The 14,724-nt window shown below is 36.4% G+C and overlaps 1 pseudogene; it reads left to right on the plus strand.

The window, feature by feature from the left end:
• Positions 1–14,724, plus strand: part of LOC142149624 (uncharacterized) — a 168,859-nt pseudogene that overhangs the window by 25,568 nt on the left and 128,567 nt on the right.

Genomic DNA, 14,724 nt, shown 5'->3' on the forward strand with positions numbered 1-14,724 from the left:
AAGTCATATATACTACAGTGATCAATTCTTCTTTATAGCAGCTAGAAGAAACTTTCTTAAACTAATTTGTTGTAAAACACATGATGAATCTCAAAGAAGAGAAGCCCTATCTGTGCTCTGAATGTGACAAAACATTTTCATGTAAATCAAAGCTTATTGTCCATCACAGGATTCACACAGGAGAGAAACCGTTTAAATGTTCTGAATGTAGCAAATGTTATTCCCAAAATTCAGACCTTGTTAGACATCAGATGACTCACACAGGAGAGAAACCATTTAATTGCTCTGAGTGTAGCAAAAGTTTTACCCAGAATTCAAAGCTTGTTGTACATCACAGGATTCACACAGGAGAGAAACCATTTAAATGTTCAGAATGTAACAAATGTTTTAGCCAAAAGTCAGAAATTGTTGAACATCAGAGGATTCACACAGGAGAAAAACCATTTAAATGTTCTGAATGTAGTGAATGTTTTACCCACAAGTCAACTTTTGTAAAACATCAGATGATTCACACAGGAGAGAAACCATTTAAATGTTCAGAATGTAGCAAGTGTTTTATCCAAAAGTCAGAACTTGTTAGACATCACAGGATCCACACAGGAGAGAAACCATTTAAATGCTCTGAATGTAGCAAATGTTTCGCCAATAAATCGAATCTTGCTGCACATCAGAAGATTCACACGATATATAAAATATAAAAGACTACAGCAGCCTGTTAACTGGGCTTGGGGGCATTTTCCCACCTGTCCTGATTTCCCTGATATTAACGGGAGCTATATATAACTAGAGCTAGACAATGATGATGTGGCAGCCCTTGCTGAGCTCTGTAATATACTGCTGTTCTGCTCATGCAGGTGCTGGGACTAGTATATAAAATAACTTTCCAGTAGAGAGTTACAGCAGCTCTTCTCAGTACTGGGATTACTTCTATGACAGACAGAGCTATCAGTACTGAATATTCCTATAAGTACATTGCGCACTGCCCTGTTTTACACTACATGTGCTCCTATTGGTCTATGTTATAGCCTCTGTGTTCTTTACCTCATACTTTTTTATTATTGTCTTATCTTCCTCTGATAAATATATGTTCAGAAAGTTTTTTTTGGTAAATGATGAATTCAACAAACTGTTGCTGTACCCCATAGCAACCAATCAGATAATCACAGTTGCCTTTAGCTGATATCTGGTTGCTATGTGTTACAGCATATCCAAGTTCTTCACACCATGTTATTAAATAAGTCCCGAGGAGGACACATTGTTTCCCAGGGTACCTGTAAAGGACCTTCAAAATATTTATTTTATACTCTATAGTGATCGTCATCAGACAGCACTGACCTGTATATAGACTGAAGGACCATGTTCACACAATATCTGTAATTACCATTTATGTTACTGACTGCTGGATGTATCACACTTGGGGGTATATTTACTAAACTGCGGGTTTGCAAAAGTGGAGATGTTGCCTATAGCATCCAATCATATTCTACCTGTCATTTTGTAGAATGCACTAAATAAATGAAAGCTAGAATCTAATTGGTTGCTATAGGCAACATCTCCACTTTTCCAAACCCGCAGTTTTGTAAATCTAGCCCTTGATGTTTAATAAAATCTGATATTGATAAACATGGAGATTCTGCTTTTGATTGTTTCAGTAGTAATGAATATTATACACTCTGCAACATTTTATATGATGGAACCAGGGGTGATAATTAGGTGGTCATCCATGCTGACAGTATGACAACCAATAATGAAAACACAACAAGGACACATTAGTAACATATAGCAAATGTATTATCTATCTGGTTTTTTTTGCCTAAACTGAAATATAAACACAGGGGTCTGACTCATCAAGGAACATAAATGTAACATTTTTGCGTATAATCTGCAAATTTAATCTCTGCATGCCCAGAACCGGACCAAACTCAACTAAATTTAGCAATGTTCAAATCATCTTCTTAGTCAAATGACACTTACAACAGTTTGTGATTTCAGGCATAAAACAGGACGGAGAAGGAGTGTTTGCCTTTATTCTATGTACAATAAGGGACGTGCCAAACATGAGCGTACGGAGCCACGTCTGAAATTAATGCTTTTGGCATCTCTCAGGTGCTTGTTTTTTAGCTGTATCTCTTGCTCCAGCTACAGGGCTAGTTTAAGTCCTGATTACTAGTGATGACAGTTTCATGTGCATGATATAACATGTGTTTTATGTTCATTAAACATTAAGAACATCCTAAAAAATGTATTTTATTTGGAAAAAAAATATATATAGAATAAAACCACATTACTCTCAGTAAGCATGACTTGATGAATCAGACCCATGGTCTTACTGTCAATCAGTAATTGCTGAGTAGAAGGAAAGATACATAGTATTCGCTGATAGCTGCTGTCTGTCCTTGTCTCCTGTCCTCCAGAGGAACAACTACTCACTGTGTAATGTGTAAGGGTGGCTCATCCAAAAAAATAAACTAACATCTCTTCAATATATATATATATATATATATATATATATATATATATATATATCCGTCAGCTCCAATACCCTCCAATTCCCTCAGAACACCTCCAGGCACCCCACATAAAATTATTTCCTATTAGAATTGCATTTTTTGCATTAAAAAAGTAAAAATGAACAATAACTATTCTTTACCCACCAAGTCTAGTCCCATATAGATATGTCCTTTATGGACTCCCTTTTCATGCAGAAGACAACCTTCCCATAGATCATTCCCATTTTATGGACACATTTTGGGGGGTTTTCTTATCATTTCATTTCATTAACACCCCACAACAATACTGGATGCTGTTGGATTAATCACAGCTTTCAATTTTATCTTTAGCTCTTGATATTGAAGCCTCTGTTATGGTCACCAGTGCAGCATAAACTTGTAGAACAAGGGGAAGAGGTCTTCACCTTTAGCAGCCGCCGTTCCCGTAGAGACTGGTTATGCTCACAGGTACTCGGATGCCCCTGGGACTTTCGCTCAGAGTAGTAAAGTTTATGCTTGCACAGATACAGGAGGTAATGCACAGACTAGGACAGGCCAGGGGGTCTGTGGATTGGACAGAGCACTGGTGGAGAAGTCAGATACCAGAAGGGTCAGGGTAACAAGTACTGGTTTAGAGTCCGGGTACAGGCAGGAGGTCAGGGTCACAGGCAATGGTTCAGAGTCCGGGTACAGGCAGAAGATCAGGGTAACAAGCAAGTATCAAAATCCAGGAAACAGGCAAAGGTCATACACAGAAGTCAATCCAAAAGGCTATCACCAAACACAGTACAGGAGCAGGTTAGCTAAAAGGAAACTGGACGCTATAACCGGCAGTGAGGCTAAGCCTTCCCTGCCTTAAAAGATGAGGACAGGGCTGACAAACAGCCTCAGTAGCGGGCTAATTAATTTACTAGCTTAGAACTGGCATAGATAATAACATAAACCAGGAACATGTATAAATATATAAATGAACCAATTTAAATCATAGGAGAGCTCTCCCTGGTGTTGGAGGATGTCCCTACACCCTCCTACTCTATGCCACAAAGATAAGCCCAAGGAAAAATAACAGTACATTGTAGACAATGCACGCGCTCGGCTGCTAGATCACGCCAGGATGCGGCGTACCGCCACAGCTAGTGACAGCCTCCATCAAAGACTTCTTTGATTTTAACACTTCTGACAACATTCCTCATCTTCATCATCATCGTTTAAATATAGTGCAAGACAGATTCCATAGCACCTGACAATCAGCTTAGAAATATGACATACATCTTACAGATATGACAAACATGAATATAATACACATATTAATTGATCCATAAATACAAGTAAGTACAACAACATGTACATGGCTACTCATGTGCTGGCATACAGATAGTATGGATACAAATATGAGTTCCATGTGTGTGAGTGAACAAACAGTAGAAGACTCTGCCATATCAGAGTCATTACTCCCTCTCTCTAAAATGTAACCTATCATGGGCAGAGCCCTCTTTTCCTTAAGTCTCATGTCTGACTATCTCTGGAGGAAGCGGGTGAGTTTTGAGTGCCAGGGTTGGGGAATAATGCGGCATTGGCGGATAGAAGAGGCCGGGGCAACAGCGTCCAGGGCAGTGGTGAAGGAGTGATTGTAGAGAGAGGAGGCCTGGTTGGGACAGGCCAGGGAGGGAAGGGGTGAAAGGAGAGTTTCGAGAGAGGAGGAGAAGGAGGTGGGGTCAATAGCATCCAGGTTACGTCTAGTGAGGGTGGCTTTGGGCGAGGCAGGGGAGGAGAACAGAGTGAAGGAGAGGAAGTGGTGGTCAGATAGTGGGAAGGGAGAGTTGGAGAAGTCAGAGAGATCACAGAGATGAGAGAAGACAAGGTCAAGGAAGTCACCTGACAGTGGATGGGGGAAGAGGTCCACTGAGTAAGGCCTAGGGAGGAGGAAAGGATGAGAAGTTTAATGGTGCCGGGGTCAGAACAGTTGTCAATAGGGATATTAAAGTCGCCAAGCATGATGGAGTGAAGGTCAGAGGAAAGGTAGTGGGGGAGCCAGGCAGCGAAGTTGTCAAGGAAAAGTGAGGAGGGGCCTGGGGGATGGTAGATGACGGAGACACGGAGGTGAATGGGGGAGAAGAGACGGATGGCGTGTACTTTAAAGGAGGAGAAGGAGAGGGAAGGTAAAGTAGGAATGACAAGTGCAGTTAGGGGATAGGAGGAGGCCCACTCCACCTCCTGGACGCTCGTCTGGTCTGGTGGAGTGGGTGAAGGAGAGGCCCCCGTAGGAGAGAGCGGCGGGTGAAATGGTGTCAGAAGAAGTAAGCCAGGTTTCAGTGATGGCAAGAAGATTAAGAGACTTGGAGATAAAGAGGTCATGGATGGAGGAAAGTTTGTTGCAGATGGACCTGGAGTTCCAGAGGGCACAAAAGAAAAGGAGAGAGGGAAGAGGGCAGTTCTCTCCTGGAAGATGCAAGAGACGAGGCCTCACAACTAGATAGGACTATAATGTTACAACTTATGACCAAAAAAGATTCTGATACTGTGGGTGTAGAAGAAACAGATGTCCCTTTGTTCATATCGAAATTTAACACCAAATCATCGCGTATTAGGCAAATTATTGTTGGGAACTATACTTTACTCAAACAAGACTCTTTAGTGGGACCCCTCTTAGGGAATAAACCGAAAGTTATATTTCGAAAGAATAAAAATTTAAAAAACATATTGGCACCTTGCTTTTACAATCCAAAAAAGACTTAAAATCGAGACTCCACCTGTTGGTTACCACCAAAACCTTTAGGCTGTTTTAGATGCAATAAGAATGTTTGCGTCACGTGCACCTTTATGATGAATAGAACCAATAAGATCGTTTCAACAGTGTCTCAAAAAAGTTTTTCTATTAATCATTTTATCAACTGTGAAACCCAATTTGTAGTCTACATGTTGCAGTGTCCTTTTGGACTACAATATATAGGAAGAACTACGAGGAGCCTCATGACTCGCTTCAGAGAACATAAAAGCAGTATCACATTGGGAGTACTAACAAATAGTGTTTCTAGACACTTTTTACAGGTTCACAATAAAAACACCTCTGGTTTAAAACTTTATGGGATTGAACACGTCAACAACAAGACATTAAGAGGTGGAGACAGATTTCGCCAGCTTTGTAAAGTGGAAACCTTCTGGATTTTCCAACTTCACATGTTGGTCCCAGATGGGCTTAATGAATCTTTAGAATTTCTGGAGACATAAACTTGCTCTTTTTCTTTTTGCTTTTTATTTTTCATTATTATTTTTATTTTTATTTTTGTTTTTATAAACATTTATTTTTATTTTCTTTTATTCCACTTTATATTTATTCATATTCATTTTATTAATAGTATCTGCGACTATAGGTGGTTATCTAGATATTTTATTTATTCATAGTTTGTCTTGTTTAAGTTTTTTGATACCAAATGCATTTTTTCCATTCAAGAACCTACAGTTCTTTTGAGTCTATGAGTATGTTAGTGGGGTGTTTTTCCATCTTATTCCCCCCAACTTTTCAAACATCTACCCTTTTTCCATCAATGTTGCATTATGTAGAATAGCATTGTGTTTTCTATGTGCTGTGATGATCATTTACTATATTGAAAACATTCAAGTTTGATATGAATATCCTTCAGTGAAATCACAAAACACACTGAACACTAATAATTTATATTACCAATTAATTTTACTGTTTATATTTATTTGTTATCCATTTATACCATTCATTGTTCAATAGGATTGAGATATGTTTTAAGGAGTTATGTTGTAATAGGGTTTGAAGATGTCTCACACGTACCACTTGTGTATATATTCTCCCCTAAATGGAGAAATTAACTGAGATGCATATCAGCTTGGAGTAATTGATATTCAATTTTATAGTCCCTATATAATCATATAATTTCCCCTCTCACCATATCTTTGAGAAAGTTCAGCTGAGCTGAACGAAACGTGTCAGATGGTGAGGACCCTGTTATAGAGAACCACCTACTATCGAATTGAACACTTAATATATATTTTTCAAACAGAGCTCCGTTTCCTGGCTATCTGCAATAGCCTACTCTTGTCTGGAAGATCACCCATCGGTGCATACATTGCATAATCTGTAAAACCTGCCTGTTTAATTGGATCGTGCCTCAGTTAATCGCGCACCTGGTGTGCCCAGCACGTCGAGATACATCAAGGCTACGGATCCCTCTCTTCACTATAAGTACGCTTGTGCAATACCTTACCGGCACGGTAAGACTATCTATTCCCATATATCGGGGTTAGTATCCGGACCTTTTGTTATCCTGTGCCATCCACAAAAGTTTTTGATACAATACAGTGAGCAACAACTCAGACTCATGCTACTATCAAGTAATGAATCCACTTGTGTAAGACTCCAGCTATATCTGTCGAGTCAGTTAATGCATTATACCTGATTGTAACATTAGAACATCGGTTCATTTCTGAGAAACTAACGGGATCTATACCCCATTCATACTCAACCAAAATCCCGGGTTTTTGCCGGGGCGAGCTCAAACGACCCGGGTCTTGGTGCAGTATGAATGGTACAAGTCAAAAATCCCGAGTCTAAAAACCCGGGTCTTCAACCCTGGATTTATCGAGGGGTAATTCCCGGGTCGGACCCGGGTTGCCTGCACTATGAATGGTGCAACCCGGGTTTTTCAACCCGGGTTGCACAGAAAACAAGCTGATTGGCTGTCTGCCTGTCTCTGGAGGATGATGTCATCGGTGGGAGCCCGTGGAAGATTCGAGAAGGAGTTTAGGAGAAATGGTGGATGGTGGAGTACAGATCAAGCTGAAGCAGAATCGGAGTTTGTTGGAGAAAATTGCTTTTATTTCACTGAAAAAGTGTGTATTAACAGCACCAGTCACCTTTCAATGACATTTTTCAGCCAATGAAAACTGCTCTGGTGATGACTCCCACAAATTGCCAGGGCACAGACTTGTGCAGTTTGAATGGGGTCAACCCGGGAAATTCCCGGGTCCGAGGTGCAGTATGAATGGTGTTTCTGAGCTGGGACGCTCCGAGCCCCGGCAAAAACCCGGCTTGAAAAACATGGGATATTGCCGGGGCAGCAGTATGAAAGCGGTATTATCCACTTTATTGGTTTGGTGCTCTATGGAACACTTATAAAGTGTAATACTGACATCTTAAACTTTGAGCTATGTATATCTTTATCATTAATCTAATGCCTTCTTTTTCTGTCAGACATTTTACTAATCACTTGTGGAGTCTTCCATACTAATTATCTACACATAGGCTCCTCCCACTTTGGGTGTATATCCAGCTGATCCAATGCATAGTAATACCACTATATTATAGTGTGTGTTTTTTTTTTTATCAATTACAGCTCCATTGCAGCTACTTTGGTGCTTTTTACTGTGATTTAATTTTAATTACTATATTGTCTTAGTATGTTGTAACCTAAGACCGGTCTCATATGTTGTGTATTAATATATGTTTTACAATTATCATTATCCTTTCCCTGGAATAAATCTAATTTTGGGAGACCACCAAGCGCTGTGAGACATTTTTTTGTTTTTTTTTTTCTTCGTACTAAATCACACACACAATTTATTTAAACTATGACATTTTAGTAATACAGATGATTATGTTCTCTAAAGTCCAAAAAGTATATTGAGTTTTAATCCATAGGATTCCATATTATTTGTACTACTGCAGCCATCTCTGCTTTTTCAAACACAATTTGCATTTGAAAACAAAGGAGCACTTTTCACTTGTTAATGTTATAGTTTTCTGCTCTGGTTACTGTGACAAACATGTAGATTTAATTGGGTATACAATAAATATTCATATTTTAGATGAACCTTCTTAACTAAACTTATTGTCTATTTTGTTCATCGGAGCTCCACCTACAGCTAGATATGTAAAGTGCTTCATTAATAGTGAGTAGGTGAAAAGTTCATTATCTACTGTGCATATATACAGCTTTGTGTTGGAACAGGTCTTTTGCTCACTCTCTCTGTCTAGATAATAGATGAATAATAAACAAAAGGTCCATTTGTTGACATAACAGGATGTCAGAGACTGTGATGATCTAATTAAAATTCAAGATTTTACCAGGTGTCAAGGTCTAATTAGAATTTTCATCTATAGTATTTGTCCTAAGGTATGTTTATACCTCATTTACATGTCAATGAGATTTACATGAGAGATCTGGAGACAAACAGTCTGAGAACCTTCTGGTCATCCCGGGAACTATTGAAGAGAGATGGGGAGGAATGACTATAAATAGGCAGTATCAGCCCAGTGTTAGTGAGTTGGTGGCTGGAGAGCTGGAAGGATGGAACAGTAAGAATGATCAGGAGGGAAAGAGATAGAAGGAGAAATCTTCAGAGTAAGGTAATTATATTATGTATAAGAACATACTGATATCGACATAAACATTTATAGGTGTTATATTATAGATATTGTATTGTACATATGGGATGTATTTTTGTCTTAGCAATGTTTATATAGTTATTATTACAATCTAACAGCATTATAATTATTAGAGTACATTACTGTACATTGTATATTCTGCACATTGTATTATCTATTAGTAAATATTATATTGTAAAACAAAGCTGGGTTACATGTGTTAAACTTTAAATATCCTGATAATACACTGTACATTATATGTGTCTGCTTTCTCCTATGGTTGCAGTGTAGTTAGATATACATGAACCATTACGTTTGTAATATATACATAAACATATTTATGGACATTTCTAGATTTTCACCTAAATTGTATGAGTCATATATGTAAGGACGGGAACATTTAGATCTCCCATTATTATAAAAGTCAACTATTGTTGCACAATTACTTAAGATTATGGTTCAAATAGTTTTATGAGCCAACCGTTGTATACATGATAATAAGTATAGTTTGGCAATAATATATATTCCCTATCAGTACTGTGATATCATGTGTGTAATATATCTATATATTCTCTATCAGTACTGTGGTATCATGTGTGTAATATATCTATATATTCTCTATCAGTACTGTGGTATCATGTGTGTATTATATTAATATATTCTCTATCAGTACTGTGGTATCATGTGTGTAATATATCTATATATTCTCTATCAGTACTGTGGCATCATCTGTGTATTATATCTATATATTCTCTATCAGTACTGTGGTATCATGTGTGTAATATATCTATATATTCTCTATCAGTACTGTGGTATCATGTGTGTAATATATCTATATAATCTCTATCAGTACAGTGATATCATGTGTGTAATATATCTATATATTCTCTATCAGTACTGTGGTATCATGTGTGTAATATATCTATATATTCTCTATCAGTACTGTGGTATCATGTGTGTAATATATCTATATATTCTCTATCAGTACTGTGGTATCATGTGTGTAATATATCTATATATTCTCTATCAGTACTGTGGTATCATGTGTGTAATATATCTATATATTCTCTATCAGTACTGTGGTATAATGTGTGTAATATATCTATATATTCTCTATCAGTACTGTGGTATCATGTGTGTAATATATCTTTATATTCTCTATCAGTACTGTGATATCATGTGTGTAATATATCTATATATTCTCTATCAGTACTGTGGTATCATGTGTGTAATATATCTATATATTCTCTATCAGTACTGTGGTATCATGTGTGTAATATATCTATATAGTCTCTATCAGTACTGTGGTATCATGTGTGTAATATATCTATATATTATCTATCAGTACTGTGGTATCCTGTGTGTAATATATCTATATATTCTCTATCAGTACTGTGGTATCATGTGTGTAATATATATATATATATATATATATATATATATATATACATATATATATATATATATTCTCTATCAGTACTGTGATATCATGTGTGTAATATATCTATATATTCTCTATCAGTACTGTGGTATCATGGGTGTAATATATATATATATATATATATATATATATATATATATATATATTCTCTATCAGTACTGTGATATCATGTGTGTAATATATCTATATATTCTCTATCAGTACTATGATATCATGTGTGTAATATATCTATATATTCTCTAGCAGTACTGTGATATCATGTGTTTAATATATCTATATATTCTCTAGCAGTACTGTGGTATCATGTGTGTAATATATCTATATATTCTCTATCAGTACTGTGATATCATGTGTGTAATATATCTATATGTTTTCTATCAGTACTGTAATATCATGTGTGTAATATATCTATATGTTTTCTATCAGTATGTGATATCACATATATATAATATATTCTATTAGAACTGCAGTATCATGTGTGTAATATATTTATATATTATCTACCAGTACGCTTGTGTAATTTGTTTAATATATGTACTGTATATCATAACATTATGAATACTCCAGATAGTGAGTAGGTGATGAGCCCATTATCTCCTGTGCCGATATATCACAGCTTTGTGTCTTGTAAGGATGTACAGAGAAAGCCTTCACAGTGTTTATTTAGAATGTATGTATGTAATTTTAATTCTACTTTTAATACCTTGGTATCTTTCCCATATTATTAGCGACTTACTCAGTGTTCTTCATCTGATTTTGTAAATCTGTTCTTGGCTGGTCAAAGATGTACAAGATCTGAGGCTTTATCTTGAGGATAACGTGTATTTATTGCATAATACTTTATATTATGGCTTATTTTTAACAGTGAATCACATTAAAATCAGAGTTAGGGCTGCCTAGACAATACATACATACATAAAAAACAAAAGGTCCATTTGTTGACATAACAGGAAGTCAGATACTATGATAATCTAATTAGAATGCAAGATTTTACCATGAGTCAAGGTTTCTTTTATAGTAATTGATTTTAGAAATGTGTATACATCATTTACATGCCAAGAAAGTGAGAGACCTGGAAAGAAACAGTCTGAGAACATATTTTGGTCATCCCGGGACCTATTGCAGAGAGATGGGGAGGAATGTCTATAAATAGGCAGTATCAGCCCAATGTTAGTGAGTTGGTGGCTGCAGAGCTGGAAGGATGGAATAGTTAGAAAGATCAGGAAAGAAAGTGATAGAAGCAGAAATCACCAGAGTAAGGTAATTTTATTGATACATAAACACAATTGCGCATATATTATGTTGTAGATATTGTATTGTTATACATGTGTGGTGCGTCTATGTCTTTACAATGTTTGTATTGTTAGCACTGCAACCTAACATAATTATAATTATTAGGGTAATCATTTGTTCTTTTTATATTCTGTAATTTGTATAATCATTATTCAATATTGAAAAACAAGATTTCTTTCCCCATTTTGATCTGTTTTTCTTCTAATGTAATAGTGAGTATGTGGAGAGTACTTAATCTCCTATAGGGATGTATCACAGCTTTTTGTCATCTGTGAGTATACAGATAAGTCTCCACAGTTTTTTTTATGTATATATGTTTGTGTGGCAATATATACAAGAATAGAAACAATTCCCAATGGTTGGTTCATATTTGCCTGTGTATAAATTATATTTGTCTTCTGTACACACATTACTTCTGTTAAAGTAGATTAATTGATGTAATAGGCTTCTAAATATTAACACACTTTTTTCTCTTAGGTGAATTAATGAACAGGATCACACTAAAAACAAGACGTTTTGGGAAAGGACTTTGTACTCTGAACATGAGTGTTACAAAATAATAGTCTCATCTACATGTCATACAGACTATAAACATCAGTTCTTCATAAACTCTTTTGAATTCTCAGAATCTTATTTTATTTTTGAATAAAAGAAACCTTCTAGAAATAAGTTGCTGGTAACTAATAAGCTAGAAGTCCTATCTATGCTCTGAATGTCACAAGGGATTTGTTTGTAAATCACAACTGACCATACATCAGAAGACTCACACAAGAATGAAGCCATATAAATGCTTTAAATGCTGCAAGTGTTTTACCAAAAAGTCAACTCTTGTTGCACATCAGAGGATTCACACGGGAGAGAAACCATTTAAATGCTCTGAATGTACCAAGTGCTTTACCAAGAATTCAAGTCTTGTTGCACATCAGAGGATTCACACGGGAGAGAAACCATTTAAATGCTCTGAATGTACCAAGTGCTTTACCAAGAATTCAAGTCTTGTTGCACATCAGAGAATTCACACAGAAGAGAAACCTTTTAAATGCTCTGAATGTAGCAAGTGTTTTACCGATAATTCACATCTTTTAGCACATCTGAGGATTCACACAGGAGAGAAACCATTTAAATGCTTTGAATGTAGCAAGTGTTTTACCAAGAATTCAAATCTTGTAAGACATGAGAGGATTCACACAGGAGAGAAACCATTTAAATGCTCTGAATGTAGCATGTGTGTTGCCCAAAATTCACATCTTGTAATACATCACAGGATTCACACAGGAGAGAAACCATTTAAATGCTCTGAATGTAGGAAGTGTTTTAGTGACAATTCAACTCTTGTGGCACATAAGAGGATTCACACAGAAGAGAAAACATTTCATTGCTCTGAATGTAGCAAGTGTTTTACCAGAAAGTCACATCTTGTTGTTCATCAGATGATTCACACAGGAGAAAAACCATTTAAATGCTCTGAATGTATCAAGTCTTTTACCAACAAGTCAGATCTTCTTAGACATCAGAGGATTCACACAGGAGAGAAACCATTTAAATGCTCTGAATGTAGCAAGAGTTTTACTCAATTGTCAACTCTTGAAAAACATCAAAGGATTCACACAGGAGAGAAACTATTTTAATGTTCTGAATGTTGCAAGTGTTTTACCCACAAGTCAGCTCTAATTTAAAATCAGCCAATTCACACAGAAAATAAACCATTTAAATAGTCTGAATGCAGCAAGTGTTTAATTTAAAGGAAAGCACTTGTCACTCACCAGAAGATTCATACACAAGAGTCACCCTGAATGTAGCATATGTATCATACACGGTTTATGTTGTTCTATCACCATAATATCCATATAGGGGATATGCAGTTTTATTTTTTTTTCAATCTGGTAAATGTTATATATAACATCAAGGCCATGTTAAACATCAGAGAAGACTAGAGGGGTCTGGCAAGGGGACTTGGGGGCATTTTCCATCTGGGATTGTCTAACTGTAATGATCTAGGGCTGCACTACACAATCACACAATGACAATGAGGCAGCCCTTGCTAAGCTCTGTAATATACTGCTGCTCTGCTCATACAAGTAAAAGGACTAGTAGAATAAAGAACGTTCTATCCAGAAGAGAGTTCCAGCAGCTCTTCTCAGTACTGGGATTCCTTCTATGACAGGCAGAGCTATGACTACCGAACATATCTAAACTAACACTGCACACTGCCCTGTTCCACACTACATGTGCTCCTATTGATCTCTGTTACGTCTCCTTAATGTTTCCCTCATATCGTTCCATTGCTGTCTTGGTTGCTGTATCCCCTAACAACCAATCAGATCATCCCATTTGTTGTTTTGATTATACCAGAGTGCTAATAGCTGATATCTGGTTTCTACGGGTTACAGCAAATCCTTGTTCTTCACACCATGTTATTAAATAAGCCTCAAGGAGGAGACATTGCTCCCCAGTCTACTTGTATTTTCTTAGTGATCCAAATCATACAGCGCTGACCTGTATATAGACTGAAGAACAATGCTCACACAATATCTGTAATTACCATTTATTTTACTGGCGGCTGTTTCTATAACACTTGATGTTGAATAGAATCTGATCATGATACATGTGGAAATTCTGTTTTTGATTGTGGAACTAACATCTTTTTTCAGTATTAATTAATATTGTATACTCTGCTATATTTTAGAAGATGGAACCAGAGGTGATATATATAAGGGGTTGTGTGATGCTGATAATATGAGAGCCAATAATAAAAACACTGCAAAGACCAGTTATCATTATTATCATACAGCAAATGTATTAGAGGGATGTAGTAGAAATGTCTACAATGACTTTGAATAAGTGTTGAAATGTAAAATGTCTAAATCATAATGTTGACTGAGATAATGTCTACACTGTTTTAATGCCAACCAAAATAATGTCAACACGGTAATAATGTCTTCACATTTAAAATGTCGACATACATTATGTCTACACATCCAAAATGTTGACATCTAAAATGTGGACACATAACATCGCTGACACCTTCATAATGTCTACACTCTTGTAATGTCGTCATAACTAATATCTAGACATACATAATGTCACCCTGTGAAATGTTTACACAT

The sequence above is a fragment of the Mixophyes fleayi genome, chromosome 4 (assembly GCF_038048845.1).
Source record: "Mixophyes fleayi isolate aMixFle1 chromosome 4, aMixFle1.hap1, whole genome shotgun sequence".
Taxonomy (NCBI): Eukaryota; Metazoa; Chordata; class Amphibia; order Anura; family Limnodynastidae; genus Mixophyes; species Mixophyes fleayi.